Consider the following 17,497-nt stretch of genomic DNA (forward strand, 5'->3'; position numbering starts at 1 on the left):
GGGTGTGCCATGCCTGTCAGGAAAAAGCCAGAAGGGGTCTGGCTGAGCTGTACTAACTATCTCAAGAGGCCCATGGCACAGCTGGGTCTCTGATCATTATGACCAAAAGTGACCAGTGACTTCTTTTAACTACAGTTCTGACCCACAGCACATTCCCAGGCCAGAAGACCAATGACATGGGCCTGAACTTCCCCACTTCAGAGTTGGGAGGACTGAGACTCAGAGAAGGGAAGGGCATTGGGGACCAGTACAGGGTAGACTAGAAGGCAGGCCCCATGCCCATCTCTTGGCTGGAACCACTCTTTGGCTCCCATACCCTTCCCAGAGCTTACTCTCAGCACCAATGCCTCTCAAAACAGCTAGCAGCTCAGGGGGTATAGACAGGCTGGAAGCCCACCCAGGTTGGAAAGAACAAGAACCTGGAGCTCATCTCACCCCCAGTACGTCAGCTGCCCTTTCCAGGGAAAATTCCTGAGTAACAATGAGGAGCTTCTTCCACCCTCCAGAGGACAGAAGTTCCAAGTGCCTCCTCCAATCCTGAAGAGCCTCCAGGGATCCCTATCAAGGCAAGTTGAGGGGTGACAGGGTCCACTGAGGCTCCTGCTGCCCAGACCTTTCCACCTTGTCCTACACAGGACCTCTGTTCCCCCACCTCCACAACTGTGAGCACAGCCCCCTGGCTCAGCACCCCCAGCCCAGCACTGCCTGGACATAGAACAGCTACCCATGAATACTTGCTAATGCTCTTCTGCCCCAAGAATCCCAGCCTGTGAGTAAGGTCCAGCACCACAGCCACTCCACCAGAGACAATGCCAGCAAGAGGGGCCTAGTTCCCTTTGTACAACTCAGTCCCGGAAAATGTACCTTCTGGGGCATAACTGGCTCCCAGGTCCTGCATGGGCCTGGCCCTGAGCCAAGAGGTCTTCAGCCTGGTGTGCTCAACCAACAGGGCCCCTCTCCTACTTCATCAGTTCAGTCAAGTCACCAGAACCATCTGGCAGGGTCCTTTTACAAGTGGTCAGGTCCCAAGGCAGAACAGGGTACAGTCCTCCCAGGCTATCCTCCATCTCTCCCTCCAAACTCACATGAGCCAAAGAGAAGGGGAGATGATCTCCTCAGGCAACCAGCAGCAAGTCTAAACAGGAAAACTAAAAAGCAAAAATATATTCCAGTGCGGAAAGGAAGGAGGTGGTGTCAGCTGGAACCTGAGCCCCAAGTGCCCCAAAATTCCTTCCCACATGCTGGCCCTTGAAGCTTCCGACCACATGGCCAGCCCCACCAGCCAGTGATGTCAGGCCCTACAGCGAAGGTCACTAGGGGCTGGCTTTCCCTGGAGTAGCACCTCTCCAAGTGCTGAGTGGGGGATCGAGACATGGGGGTCCCAACCCCTGCTCTACTTCTGACCACCCCTGAAGCATGAGCAAATACAGGGCTGCCCCGGCCCAGAGAGCCACTGGCCTAGGAGCTACTGGTCTGGGATATCAGAAGAATCTAAACAACACACAAAGCTCTACCATCTGAAACCAGACAGCAAGACCATCCATCATAGGGATAAAAAATAAGAGCACACAATGAGCACTGATTCTGGGGTAGGCACTGTGTTCATTTAACCCTCTCAACAATCTAATGAAATAGGTACTAGGATTAGCCCCACTATATAAACAGGGAAACTGAAGCACAGAGAGGCTAAGCTAGTGAGTGATAGGGCTCTGTGTGGTTCCAGAGTCTTCACCCCTCTCACTGAGGAGTCAAGATACAAACCCAGATTTTGCTTGAACAATGCATTTTCCGTAGGCTGCAGCCAGAGCTGCTCTCTCTGCCAGCACTGACCCCTACCCCCACAGGGAAATGGGACAGTTCAAGGGGACAGTGACAAAGTCTGGCTGTACCCAACCTGGCTTGGTGCAGGAACACTGTGTTTTATAAACAATGAGCTGTCTGGGCAAGACACTGCTGTGGCCTTCACCTGGACTGGCAGGAGGGCAGTCAGACAGTCAACCCTGCCCTATCCCAGCAGGGTTTGAGGACCCAGAAGCCCTGGAAGGCTGGAAACAAAGTCAACCTCAGTACCTAGAGCCAGAGCCCCTGCCTGCCCTGCCAGGGTCTACCTACACAGCAAAGGCTGTAGCAAAGAGTCAGGCATCCTGCCCATCCCCTACACAGCCCAGCTCCCAGTACATTACCAGGCAGGTTGCTCTGGGCAGCTCTTGGGGTGGAAGGGGTCTCTTCTCTAGGGAAACGGTCAGTACTATCCCCACACTTATCTTCAGAACAATCACAACTGCAGACATCCCCAGTCACTAATCCTCCCCAACACATGGCCTGGTCTGCACTGTCCTGGTGAGGACTGCTCTTCAATCTGCCCACTGTAGAAATCAGTTCAGAGATCCCAAGAGGGGAAGGGCCCTCCTCAAGACCTTGAAGGGGGGCAGCAGCAGAGCCCAGACTCACATTCTAATTGAGTGAGCTTTACTCAGGCATAAAACCCAACTCTAGTTTTTTGAACCCAAGAGAAAGCCTCAGAAGCAGACTCCAAGGTGGGAAGCAGGATAGGGAGGGTGTGCTTATGTACTTGGCAGAGGTGAAGGGCCTGAGCTAAAGCCCAGAGAAGGACGAAGTACAAAAGTATACGAGGCCTGTTCCAAGGCATGTGTGCCAAGGAGCTGCGAGGGCGGTCACAGAGGAGGGGTGTCAGAGTGGGGCACTTGGGGACCTGTTAATGCCCATTGCACCCTGCTAGGACCTCTGAGTAAACCCATCCACCCCCTCCTCCCACATCTCTCTGGAGGTGGTTAAAACACTTCCCAGACTGGCTGTAACCTCAAGCCAGTTCTTGCCTCTCTCAGGGCCTCGGTTTCCCCATTTGCGAGAGTAGACAGTGATTAAACCCCGTCTGTAAGGGCTCTGCCTCCATGAGGTCCTGAGACTTTGAAGCTGACTGCGGGTCTGGCCAGGTCCCTCCCAATACAGCGTGCTTCTCCGCAGCTCCAGCCCCTTGAAGGAGCAAAGAGCAGTGAGCTCTACGCTATACCACAAAAGGTAGCGTGTGCAGTCCGTAGTCTTTTGAGCTGGCGATCCCCTACTAATGCAGAAACACCATTAGCGCGTCACTCCTTTACGCAAAAACACTGCATTAGCAGGGTCGCACCTGCACGGAAGGCTGCAGGTCCTAAGGGAGGTCGCGATGAGCCAAGGGCACAGCCAATGTCGCACTCATCATCCCCCCCCCCCCCCACCGCCCGCCCCCACCCTAACACTCCCTTTCCCTGGCTCAAGACTGCAGGCAGCAGCACGCCAGAACCTGGGAAGGGGAGCACAGGAGCTGCCCCCAAAACGCTGGGAAAAGATGGGACAGAAGGACTCGGAGGAGAGGGGCCACGGCGCTCACCCAGCCGGCGGGGATCCGCGCGGCAGAGTGGTCCGGAGGATGCAGGTCAAGAAGGTGAGCGCAGGAGTGAGTGGAGCACTTTGCCAATTACCTGGGTCAAGTGACACGGCTGCGCAGTGGGTCAGTGACCACGCCGCCCCGAAGACTCCTAAGCACACACGCGCTGACATCTTGTGGATGCCATGCCCCTCCCGTGCCCCACTGGCGCTGTCCGCGGTGCTGACGACCCAGGCCCTAAGCTGCCCGGGCCGGGAAGAGAGATCCTGCAAACCGCAGGGCAGGGCGACCCCAAACCGCTGACTGCTAAGCCCTGAAAACACATCATCCTTTTCCAAAGACTAAGAAGCGTGTGACAGAAAACAAGCAGACGTTTGTATGTAAGGGAGGATAGTTTATGTTTTATCTTCTGTAAATGAGATGCTATTAAAAGTCTCACTGTCTTGAGGCTATCTTGAAGAAAATATGAGATGATGCATATATAGTTTTTATCACAAAGTGTAACACACATCTTACCCATCTATTGTCCCAGTGATGGAAACATAGGCTGCCTTCACTTCCCTGTTGCCACAAACAATGCTACAATCAACACCTTCCTACACTCCCCTCATGAACATATGTGGAAGTTTCTCTGCAATATATAACCAGGAGCTGGATTACTAGGTCATGGGTGTGTATTTACAGTACCTAACTTCACTCAGCAGTGTCACACTGCTGCTCGAGTCTACATTCCCATAAACGGTGCAAGAGGATATTTAAGTCCTCATAACCTAGCCAGGGTTGACAGTGTTCAGCTTTCTAATATTTGCCAGAATAAAAGATGCAATGTCATGTTATTTTTTAAATCTACATTTCTCTGATTATCAATGTCTTGCATCTCACATTCTTTTTAATCTTGGGTTGCTTTTTTTTAATTTCTCTTGGGTTTTTGTTCTCATTTATATGCAGGAGTTCCTCATGTAGGAACATATACGTCTGTGGTTCAAATCACCATCAACTCTCCATGGATTACTGTAACAGCCCACTAACTGGCCTCCTTGCTTCCACACTTACACCCCTGAATTTCAATCTCAACACAGCAGGCAAACTTTTCCTTGTAAAACACTGATTCAAATCATGTTGCCCCTCAAATGACTTCCCATTTCATCCAAAGTAAAAGCCAAAATCTTTACATTTGCTTCTAAGGCCTTTTATATCATCTCAAATACTTCAGGCATTCAACCATGTTTAATGAAGAAAATTAGGGAACCAAAAGAAACATGCAATGTAATACTCTACATGTAAATTAAAAACACATGCCCACAAAGCTGCAATATACCTTTCACAAGAAAACATTCAAATATGTATCAAACACATTAATATGGTTGTCTATGGTGGGAAAAGGTTGGGGGATGCAGAAGTAATTAATTGATTGCCCATACCAATACTGATAGGGCACCATGAAAAGACAAATATGATTAACTCTACCCTCTGCACCTAAAGTCTCCCCCTAAAAGTTGTTTATTTGAAGATATCTTAAAGTCCATATGATCAAGAACCATACCCATTTACTTTACAATTATACCCCCAGCACGTTTCATAGTGTCCAACTCATAGTACGTTTTCAGTAAATATTTGTTGAATGAATAATTGAATGAGTAAATGAACACCTAACTTGGATCCCGAAGGATAAATACAGATAAGAGTTTGTTTGATGCAGAAGCATGGGGTTCATTGGGAGTTCTGTGATTAAAAGCACACAAGAAAATTTCCTGGCCTGCTTAAGCCAAAAAGTTCATAGGAAGGTTGTCTATAGCGCAACTTACAGAATCAGAGGAAACCTGAAGAATTATTCTTAGGAAGCAGGGCTGAGCCAGAAATGGACTGTCTCTTAAAGACTCTTATGATGTTCAAAATCCAAGTTCCAGGAATAAAGAGAAGCTAAATGATCTGGCTTTGGGTGAACTTAGGGAAAAGAGGCCTGAAGAAACACATCTGAAACACATGAATTCAGAAGCAAGGTAGATGGTTCATGCAATGCTGGTACCACAAGAAATAGGAATGAATGCTGGGAAGGAAAAATCAACACATGTGCACTGACGACCTCCAGAAGAAAAGCCCCATACACAAAGGCAGAGTTGTATAAAGTGCTAGGGGAATGAAAACTGCCTGGATGTGTACAGAGGATAGGTAGCCTAGTTCAGGTGGGACCCAGTTTTGTATACCATGTCAAGGGGTTTGAACTCTATTTAGTAGGAAAAGACACCAGCAACATTTAACCTCTGAAGAACATGATCAGGTTTGCTTTTTAGAAAGCTTTCTCTGGAAACTGGAGGGAGGACAAAGTGCTAAAAGGTAAGAGTAAAAATATATCCAGATGATAGGCAATAAAACACCGGCAGTAGAGATAGAGAAAGGCAGACAGATCCGAGAAACATTTAGGAATATTAGCACTACAGAGTTTAGTGGTTGACCAGGCAGAGTGGTGAGGCAATGATAACTCACAGATTTCTGGCTTTAGTGACTTTGGGGAACAGTGGAACCACTCAGTGAGCTTGGAAAAAGGAAGGAGATTCAGGTTAGGCAAACTGACAGAGAAGTTTACTAGTTAAAGGCCAAATGAGCCACTTAAGAAAGACGAAGAGTGTAACAAGGAACAGCAAGCAGGAACAAAGTCCTAGCAATCAAAAGGTTTAAGAGACTCCTGTTTGCCCACAGTTGTCTTCAGAGTCATGAGAGGAAACGCAGGGTCATGAATGGAGAGAGAGCCACACAGAATAGAGGGAAGCTGAGTCACTGAAGGGGCTGGGTAGGGCAACAGAGGACAAAGGCCATACTGTGGGAGCCTGCAAGGTTGTCAGGCCTTCCAGCCTAATTGATGTTATGCTAATTACACGGATTAAAGCAAACACTTCAGGTAACCAAGGCTCCGATGAGGATGGCTTCCAGAAGACTGACATGAGCAATGACTGTGAAGATCTACAAACAATCTTCAGAAGCAGACTCTTTCTTTTCTTCCGTGTGTATATCAGACCATGCAAGTTTATATTTATTCTGGTTGTGCACAATTTAAAATATACAGAACACAGATCAAAAGGTGAAAAATCCCCCTTCCACCTACCCCAACTTCACCTTTATCTCCCTCTAGAGTTAACTACTGAACATTTTGTTGACATTTTCACAAAACTGTCTGTGTATTTTCCAATGTCCACTTCATAAAGATACACTTGTAAAAACATTAAATGAGGACTTATGGCCAAGATGGAGGCATAAGTAGATACACTTTGCCTCCTCACACAACCAAAGAAGGACAACAACAACTTAAAAACAAAACATAACCAGACCTGCCAGAAAATTGAACTGCATAAAGTCCGACAACCAAGGAGTTAAAGAAAAACATTCATCCAGACTGGTAGGAGGGGCAGAGATGGGAGCAGGGTGGGGAGGATTTGCAGCAAGACGGCAGCTGGCAGAGCAGGCTGTCCCACATTTGCATGCAGATAAACGGGGAGGAGGAACAACTGGTGAGTGAGACAGACCAAGGAATCCAGGGCTCCAGTTCAGGGAAATAAAGCCTCAAAACCTCTGACTGAAAAAAACTTGTGGGGGTTTAGGCAGCAGGAGAAACTCCCAGCCTCACAGGAGAGTTCACTGGAGAGACCCACATGGTCCTAGAACTTACACAAATCCACACACCTGGGAATTAGTACCAGATGTTCCTAATTTGCTTGTGGGTAGTGGAGGAAGTAACTAAAAGCTGGCAGAGAGCTAAGCAAGTAGCACTGTTCCCTCTTGGACCCCTCCCCCACATATAGTTCCATACCACAGCGAAGTGGGTTGCCCTGCTCTAGGGAATACCTAAGGCTCTGCCCCTTACTATGTAACAGTCTCAAGGAGACCAAAAAAAAAAAAAAAAAAGGCCCAAATTAAATAGATCAAAGCTCCAGGAAAGTACAACTAAGCAATGAAGAGATAGCCAACCTATCATATGCAGAGTTCAAAACACTGGTGATCAGGATGCTCACAGAAATGGTTGAATATGGTAAAAAAAAAAAAAGAGGGAAAAGTGAAGGCTATAAAAAGTGAAGTAAAGGAAAATGTACAGGGAAACAACAATGAAGGGAAGCAAACTGGGACTCAAATCAATGGTTTGGAGCATAAGGAAGAAATAAACATTCAACTAGAACAGAATGAAGAAAGAAGAATTCAAAAAAAAAAGAGAGAGAACCAAGATGGTGGCGTAGGTAGACACATTGCGCCTCCTCGCACAACCAGAACTGACAGAGAATCGAAGGGCAAGGGGGTCTGACACCAAGGAAATAAAAAATAAACATTCATCCAGACCGGTAGGAGGGGCGGAGACGGGCACCGGGGTGGAGAGGATTCGAGTGGCTGTGGCGGGACTGAGACTGGCGGAGTGAGGGATGAACGGGGCAGGCAGTCTGACCACTAGCGGCCCCTGCGGCTCCACATTTGTGCACAGATAAACCGAGAGGGCCGGACTCAGAGTGGCGGAGAGCAGGGCAGGCAGAGCAGTGGGTAGCAACCCCTCGGCCGCACTTCGTGCACAGATAAACTGGAAGAATGGCTGGGAGCGAAGCAGACCGCCCAACACAGGGCTCCAGCTCGGGGAAATAAAGCCTCAAACCTCTGATTGAAAATGCCCCTGGGGGTTGGGGCAGCAGCAGGAGAGACTCCCAGCCTCACGGGAGAGGTCGTTGGAGAGACCCACAGGGACCTGGAGTGTACACAGGCCCACCCACTCGGGGACCAGCACCAGAGGGGCCCAGTTTGATTGTGGGTAGCGGAGTGAAAGATTGAAACCCGGAGGAGAGTGGAGCGGGCGCCATTGCTCCCTCTCAGCCCCTCCCCCACGTACAGCTTCACAGCACAGCAACCAGCGTCACCCTGCCCCAGGGAACACCTAAGGCTCCGCCCCTTAAAGTAACAGATACAACAAGACCAAAAAAAAAAAAAAAAAATGGCCCAAATGACAGAACACTTCAAAGCTCCAGAAAAAATACAGCTAAGCAAGGAAGAGATAGCCAACCTATCAGACGCACAGTTCAAAACACTGGTTATCAAGATGCTCACAGAATTGGTTGAATCTGATCAAAAACCAGATGAAAAAATGAAGGTTATGCTAAGAGAAACAAAGGAAAATGTACAGGGAACCAATAATGATACGAAGAAAACTGGGACTCAAATCAATGGTGTGGACCAGAAGGAAGAAACAAACATCCAACCAGAAAAGAATGAAGAAACAAGAATTCGGAAAAATGAGGAGAGGCTTAGGAACCTCCAGAACATCTTGAAACGTTCCAACATCCGAATTATAGGGGTGCCAGAAGGAGAAGAGGAAGAACAAAAAATTGAAAACTTATTTGAACAAATAATGAAGGAGAACTTCCCCAGTCTGGCAAAGGAAATAGACTTCTGGGAAGTCCAGGAAGCTCAGAGAGTCCCAAAGAAGCTGGACCCAAGGAGGAACACATCAAGGCACATCATAATTACATTACCCAAGATTAAACGCAAGGACCTATATCCAAGATTACTGTATCCAGCAAAGTTATCATTTAGAATGGAAGGGAAGATAAAGTGCTTCTCAGATAAGGTCAAGTTACAGAAGTTCATCATCACCAAGCCCTTATTATATGAAATGTTAAAGGGAGTTACCTAAGAAAAAGAAGATCAAAAATAGGAACAGTAAAAATGACAGCAAACTCACGTTTATTAACCACCACACCTAAAACAAAAACAGGAACAAACTAGGCAAACAACTAGAACAGGAACAGAACCATAGAGATGGAGATCACATGGAGGGTTGTCAATAGGGGAGTGGGAAGGGGAGAGGGGGGGAAAGGTACAGAGAATAAGTAGCATAGATGATAGGTGGAAAATAGACAGGGGGAGGGTAAGAATAGTGTAGGAAATGTAGAAGCCAAAGAACTTATAAGTATGATCCATGACATGAACTATAGGGGGGGAATGTGGGAGGGAGGGGATGGGCAGGATGGAGTGGAGTGAGAGGGGCGGGAAATGGGACAACTGTAATAGCATAATCAATAAATATATTTAAAAAGAGAGAGAGAGAAGAGGCTTAGGAACCTCTGGGAAAACTTTAAACATTCCAACATCTGAATCCCAGGGGTGCGAGAAGGAGAAGAGGAAGACCAAGAAATTGAAAACTTATTTGAAAACATAATGAAGGAGAAATTCCCCAATCTGGCAAAGGAAATAGGCTTCCAGGAAGTCCAGGAAGCTCAGAGAGTCCCAAAAAAGATGGATCACAGGAAGCACACACAGGCACATCATAATCACATTACCCAAGAGTAAAGATAAGGAGAGAATCTTAGAAGCAGCAAGAGAAAAGGAGACAGTTACCTACAAAGGAGTTCCAATAAGACTATCAGCTGATTTCTCAAAAGAAACTTTACAGGCAAGAAGGGGCTGGAAGGAAGTGTTCAAAGTCATGAAAGGCAAAGATCTACATCCAAGATTACTCTATCCAGCAAAGCTTTCATTTACAATGGGAGGGCAGATAAAGTGCTTCCCATATAAGGTCAAGTTAAAGGAGTTCATCATCACCAAGCCGTTATTATATGAAATGTTAAAGGGACTTATCTAAGAAAAAGAAAATGATAACAAACTCACAACTGTCAAGAACCAAACCTAAAGAAACAAATCAAAAACAAACTAAGCAAACAACTAGGACAGGAACAGATTCACAGAAATAGAGATCACATGGAGGATTATTAGCAGGGAAGGGGGGGAGAATGGGGGAAAAAGTACAGGGAATAAGAGGTATAAATGGTAGGTACAAAATAGATAAGGGAAGGTAAATAATAGTATGGGAACTGGAGAAGCCAAAGAACTTATATGTATGACCCATGGACATGAAATAAGGTGGAAGAATGATGGTAGGAGGTGGGGTACAGGGCAGAGGGGAATAAAGGGGGGAAAAATGAGACAACTAAAATAGCATCATCAATAAAATACATTTTTAAAAAAACATTAAATGGACACATAAGAATATAGTTCCACGATTTGCTTCTTTTTTTTCCCTTGTCTTAAAGATCTTTACTTTAATCTCAATACATGTAGGACCACTTTATTCTGTTTAATGTGTATATTGTATTCACTTTATGTGTATCATAATTGTATTTACCTTCTCTCCCACTGAATGGACATTTACATTATTTTTTACATTTACATGAGAAAAAAAAAGCCTTCCTATATATAAATCCTTTAGCATATGTACAACTATTTTGGTAACATTGAGTCTTAGAAGTTTAACACTGGGTTAAAGGATATGAATGTTTTATAAGTTCTGTTTTCAGTGAGACTGTAACAATTTATGCTCCCCTGTTAACATTTAAGAGTTCCCACTTCCTTACATCCTTGCCAAGATTTGTTATTATCAGTCTTTTTAATTTGTGTCAATCTGATAGACAAAACAAGCCCTTAATTAGTTTCAGTTTGCACAAAACTGGTAAGTGAAGTTGAGAATCTTCTTATTTGCTGATTCTTTTGTATTTCTTTTCAGTGAATTTCCTATTTGTGTTCTTTGCCCATATTTCTATTGAGCTGTTTACATTTTTTCTTATTGATTATATAAACTCTGTATATATTCTGGAAAAAATGATGTGTATATTATAAATGTTGAAAATATTTATTTCTTCATGTCTGTCACTTGTGTCTTTTAACTTTGTTTATGGATACTTTATCCATATGGTAATTTATGTCCTTCATGGGCTTAATTGTGTCCCCCTCAAATTCATGTGCTGAGATGTTAACACCTATTCATCATAATGTAATCACATTTAGAAATAAGGTCTTTAAAGAAGTAATTAAGAGATGAATGGAAGATGGCGGCAACATAGGTGGGAGCGGAGTCCACTTCCCCTCAACGCCAGGGAAATACCTAGCTGATCTGAGGAGCAGAGCGAACAGCCAACAGTATTCCAGCATATACGAAGATCAGAGACCAAAGATAGAGGACACTGAAAGATCTGACGGTAAGAAGAGAGCTTAAGGACAATAAGGTCCCCGGGACTCCGGACCGCGCGGTACAAGGGCGGCAGAAGCGCCAGCCCAGGCGCAGGGGCTGCTGCAGGATTCTTGGGAGAGGGCCAGGCTGAGCTGTGAGCAGCCAGGTGCTTGATTGGACCAGGGGGGCTTGAAAAGGAGGAATTTCTCAAAAAGAAAAAGAAAATAGAGACACTCAGGGGCTAGTTAGAAAACTCTCTGCAGCTGCTGCGGCCCCTGGCGCCCCTCCCCCCTCCGCCCCTGGACCGCAAGCGCCAGATAAGCAGCCCTGGCGCTCACCTGAGGCCCGGTTGCGCGCACGCAGATTAGCGAACTGGGGGCACACACATGAAACCCCGGAGGGGCGCCCACACCTGAAACCTCCGAGAGCATCTGGAGCAGAGGTTAGCTGCTCCACCCACAGGCCCAAAACCTCGGACCGGAGTGCCGCGTGAGTCAGTCCCAGGGCAGCCCCGACCGTCCGAGAGACTCAAGCCCAGGGCGGCTGGATCGGCTGGCTGCGCGCTCCTAGCACAAAGCCGCTTGACAGCTTCCCAAACCCTAAGCGGCTGGATCCCCTTGCTGCCCGCGCACGCCTCCCAAGCCAAAGCGGCTGGAGCCTCCACTTGCGCGTCCCAAGAACAAAGCTGCTGGATTGGCCAATCAACAGCCTGATTGCCTGCCAGGGACCACACCTACAACGCCTACCTAACACCTGAGCACAGAGCCCTGCAGGGCGTACTAGCTCTCTAGGACAAAGGCAGAACACCCAGCAGAGGTGAGCTGCAAGGCTAGGGGAGACTGCAGGCTGAACGAGAGCAAAGAGTATGGCCCAGGAAGGGAGAAAAGTGAAACCAATCCTTCCAACCACTCCCTCCCGTTGCACAGACAGGACGACCAGCAGAACTAACCAGACCAGTTTAAAGCGAGCAGAAGATTTTTTTTTTTTCCTTTCCTCCTTTCCCCCTGAATTCCTTCTTCCTCTCTCCTTTTTTTTTCTTTTCTTCATTCCTTCTTCCTCCCATCCTTTACCATTTTTATGTCTTCTTCCTGCCTTCTTTTATCTATTTCTATGTTTTAATTTTTGTTAAAATTCCTTATTATCTTGCCGCCGATCTTTCTTCATTCCTTCTTCCCTCCTTCCTTCCTTTCCTCCTTTTCTATTTCCTTTTTCCCTCCTTCCCATCTTTTTTTTTTCTTTCTCCCCCCTTTCTCTTTTTCCCACAGGTGAGACAACAAAACCTGGAGTGCTGAAAAGACTAGAGTTAGACCGTGTTAAGCCCATAAACGTAGCTCAAGACCAGTGAGTACAGGAGATTAAGGAGACAGCACCACCGAATCCCATTGGCATTCTACCATAGAAGTTCATACCATAAACCCAGGGAGACAGAATAGAGCAATTTAAGAAGCAGAGGCCAACAAGAAGCGTCTCACAAACAATGGGAAGACAAAGAAACAATTCCCAAATGAAAGGAAAGGAGGAAGTCTCAGAAAGAATGCTAACTGAAAAAGAGGCAAGTCAACCATCAGATACTGAGTTCAAAGCAATGGTCATCAGGAAGCTCACTGAGCTCTCTGAGCTCAAAGAGAACTACCAGAAACTACAAGGAAACTACAATGAACTCACTGCAAACTATATCAACATGAAAAAGGAAATAGAAACTATAAACAAGAGCCAAGAGGAAATGAAGAATACAATTTCTGAATTGAAGAACACAGTAGAAGGAATAAAAAGCAGACTTGATGCAGCAGAGGATCGGATCAGAGAGCTGGAGGACAAAGTAGAAAAAAAGACCCAGAAAGACCAAGAAAGGAAAAGAGGCTCAGAAAGAATGAAGAGGCAATAAGGGAAATGCAGGACAACATGAAACGTAACAATATCCGTATAATAGGAATACCAGGAGAAGAAGAAGAGCAAGGGATAGAGAACCTGTTTGAAAAAGTAATGATGGAAAATTTCCCTAATCTGAGGAGAGAAAAAGTCACCCAAATCCAGGAATCACAGAGAGTCCCAAGCAAGAGGAACCCAAAGAGACCCACTGCAAGACACATCACAATTAAAATGTCAAATTTCCAAGACAGAGGATCTTTAAAGGCAGCAAGGGAGAAACAGGAAGTAACATACAAGGGAGCGCCAATAAGGTTAGCAACTGACTTCTCAATGGAAACGCTCCAAGCCAGAAGAGAATGGCAAAAAATATTCCAAGTAATGAGAACCAGAGGCCTGCAACCAACACTACTTTACCCAGCAAGGTTCTCAATCAAGATAGAAGGCCAAATAAAGAGTTTCCCAGACAAAAGAAGTCTAAAAGAATACAGCTCCACCAAACCAGCTCTGCAAGAGATGCTAAAGGGACTGCTTTAAGGAAAGGAAGGAAAAGAGAAAGACAGAGGAACAGAGGTAGCAAATAATGGCAATGAATAACTACGTATCGATAATAACCTTAAACGTGAATGGATTAAATGCTCCAATCAAAAGACATAGAATAGCTGAATGGATAAGAAAACATGACCCACACATATGCTGCCTACAAGAGACCCTTCTCAGGACAAAAGACGTACACAGACTGAAAGTGAGGGGCTGGAAACAAATTTTCCAAGCAAACGGACAGGAAAAAAAAGCAGGGGTAGCAATACTCATATCAGACAAAATAGACTTCCAAAAAAGGCCATAAAGAGAGACCCAGAAGGTCACTTCATAATACTGAAAGGAAGAATACACCAAGAAGACATAAACATTGTAAATATATATGCACCCAACATAGGAGCACCCAAATACATAAAGAAAATCTTGGAGGATTTCAAGAAAGATATTGACAGCAACACAATTATAGTAGGGGACTTTAACACCCCACTATCAAAAATGGACAGATCTTCCAAACAAAATATCAACAAAGATATTGTGTCACTTAACAATACCCAAGAGGAAATGGACTTAACTGATATATATAGAGCTTTTCATCCCAAAGAAGCAAAATACACATTCTTTTCAAGTGTCCATGGAACTTTTTCAAAGATAGACCACCTGATAGGACACAAAGCAAGCCTCAACAAATTCAAGAAAATTGAAATCATATCAAGCATTTTCTCTGACCACAAGGGTCCGAAACTAGAAACCAACCCCAAAGGAAAAAACCCAAAACACTCAAAATCATGGAGACTGAATAGCATGCTATTAAACAATGAATGGGTCAAGAACGAGATTAGGGAAGAAATCAAAAACTTCCTGGAAACAAATGAAAACGAACTCACAACAACCCAAAACTTATGGGACACAGCAAAGGCAGTCCTGAGAGGGAAGTTCATAGCAATACAGGCCTACCTTAAGAAGTTAGAAACACTTCAAACAAACAACCTAACCCTACGCCTACAAGATCTGGAGGAACAACAACAAAGACAGCCCAGAGCAAGCAGAAGGAAGGAAATAACCAAGATCAGAGCAGAACTAACCGACATAGAGACTAAAAGCACAATTCTAAGGATCAATGAATCCAGGAGCTGGGAGCTGGTTCTTTGAAAAGATAAACAAAATCGACAAGACTTTAAGTAGGCTCATTAAGAAGAAAAGAGAGAGGAGCAAAAAAAACAGAATTAGAAATGAAAGAGGAGAGATTACAACTGATACCACAGAAATACAAAGGATTGTAAGAAATTATTATGAAGAACTGTATGCTAAGAAATTTGAAAACCTAGATGAAATGGACACATTTCTAGAAAAATATAATCTTCCAAAACTGAATGAAGAAGAAGCAGAAAACCTGAACAAACCAGTAACAGCAGACGAAATTGAAGCAGTCATCAAGAAACTCCCATCACACAAAAGCCCTGGACCAGATGGTTTCACAGGAGATTTCTACAAAGCATTTAAGGAAGAGCTAACCCCTATACTTCACAGACTATGCGAAAAAATCCAAACTGATGGAAGACTCCCAAACTCTTTTTATGGAGCCAGCATCATCCTAATCCCAAAACCAGATAAAGACACAACGAAGAAAGAAAACTTCAGGCCAATATCGCTGATGAACATACACGCTAAAATTCTCAACAAAATATTGGCAAACCACATCCAGCAATACATTAAAAAGATCATCCACCGTGACCAAGTGGGATTCATCCCAGGGATGCAAGGATGGTACAATATTTGCAAATCAATAAACATAATACATCACATAAACAACAGCAAAGACAAAAATCACATGATCATATCAATAGATGCGGAAAAAGCGTTCGATAAGATACAGCACCCATTTCTGATAAAAACACTCAGTAAAGTGGGAATAAAGGGAGCAGTCCTCAACATAATAAAGGCCATATATGAGAGACCTACAGCCAACATCACACTCAATGGACAAAAACTTAGAGCTTTCCCACTAAGATCAGGAACAAGACAAGGATGCCCTCTCTCACCACTCCTATTCAACATAGTATTGGAAGTCCTAGCCACAGCAATCAGACAAGAAAAAGCAATAAAAGGCATCCAAATTGGAAATGAGGAAATGAAACTGTCACTGTTTGCAGATGACATGATAGTGTACATGGAAAACCCTATAGACTCCACCGAAAAACTACTCGACCTAATAAATGAATTTGACAAAACAGTTGGATACAGAGTCAATATCCAGAAATCAAAGGCATTCCTGTACACCAGCAACGAAACTGCAGAAACAGAAATCAGGAAAAAAATCCCATTTGATATAGCAACAAGAAAAATCAAGTACCTAGGAATAAACCTAACCAAGGAGGTAAAAGACCTGTACTCAGAAAAGTACACAACACTGAAGATAGAAATTAAGGAAGACACAAACAAATGGAAGCAAGTACCATGCTCATGGATTGGAAGAATTAACATCATCAAAATGGCCATACTACCCAAAGCAATTTAGAGATTCAATGCAATCCCTATTAGAGTACCCATGACATATTTCACAGATATAGAACAAACATTTCAGAAATTCATATGGAACCATAAACGATCCCGAATAGCTGCAGCAATTTTGAGAAGGAAGAACAAAGCAGGAGGGATCACAATACCTGATATCAAACTGTGTTACAAGGCCACGGTAATCAAAACAGCCTGGTACTGGCATAAAAACAGGCACATAGACCAATGGAACAGAACAGAGAGCCCAGAAATAAACTCAAGTCTCTATGGTCAATTAATATTTGACAAAGGAGGCAGGAGCATAAAATGGAGCAAAAACAGCCTCTTCAACAGATGGTGTTGGGAGATCTGGACAGCTACGTGCAAAAAAATGAAACTCGATCACCCACATACGCCATACACAAAAATAAACTCAAGATGGATAAAAGACTTAAATATAAGTCGTAACACCATAAAAGTCCTGGAGGAAAACATTGGCAGGAAAATCTCAGACATTCCACGCAGCAACATCCTCACAGACACATCCCCTAAAGCAAAGGACATAAAGGAAAGAACAAATGGGACCTCATCAAAATAAAAAGCTTCTGCATGGCTAAAGAAAACAGCACCAAATTACAAAGAGAACCAACAGTATGGGAAAACATATTTGCCAATGATACCTCAGACAAGGGCCTGATCTCCAAAATATATAAAGAACTCACACGACTCCACTCCAGGAAGACAAACAACCCAATTAAAAAATGGGCAAAGGACTTGAACAGACACTTCTCCAAGGAAGACATACAGAGGGCTCAGAGACATATGAAAAGATGCTCAGCATCACTAGCCATCAGAGAGATGCAAATCAAAACCACAATGAGGTACCATCTCACACCAGTCAGAGTGGCCAACATAAACAAATCCACAAACAAATGTTGGAGAGGATGCTGAGAAAAGGGAACCCTAGTGCACTGTTGGTGGGAATGCAGACTGGTGAGGCCACTGTGGAAAACAGTATGGAATTTCCTCAGAAAACTAAAAATGGAAGTGCCCTTTGACCCAGCAATTCCGCTGCTGGGATTATACCCTAAGAACCCTGAAACACCAATCCAAAAGAACCTGTGCACCCCAATGTTCATAGCAGCACAATTTACAATAGCCAAGTACTGGAAGCAACCGAAGTGCCCATCAGCAAACGAGTGAATCCAAAAACTATGGTATATTTACACAATGGAATTCTATGC

The sequence above is a fragment of the Desmodus rotundus genome, chromosome 4, assembly GCF_022682495.2.
Source record: "Desmodus rotundus isolate HL8 chromosome 4, HLdesRot8A.1, whole genome shotgun sequence".
NCBI lineage: Eukaryota > Metazoa > Chordata > Mammalia > Chiroptera > Phyllostomidae > Desmodus > Desmodus rotundus.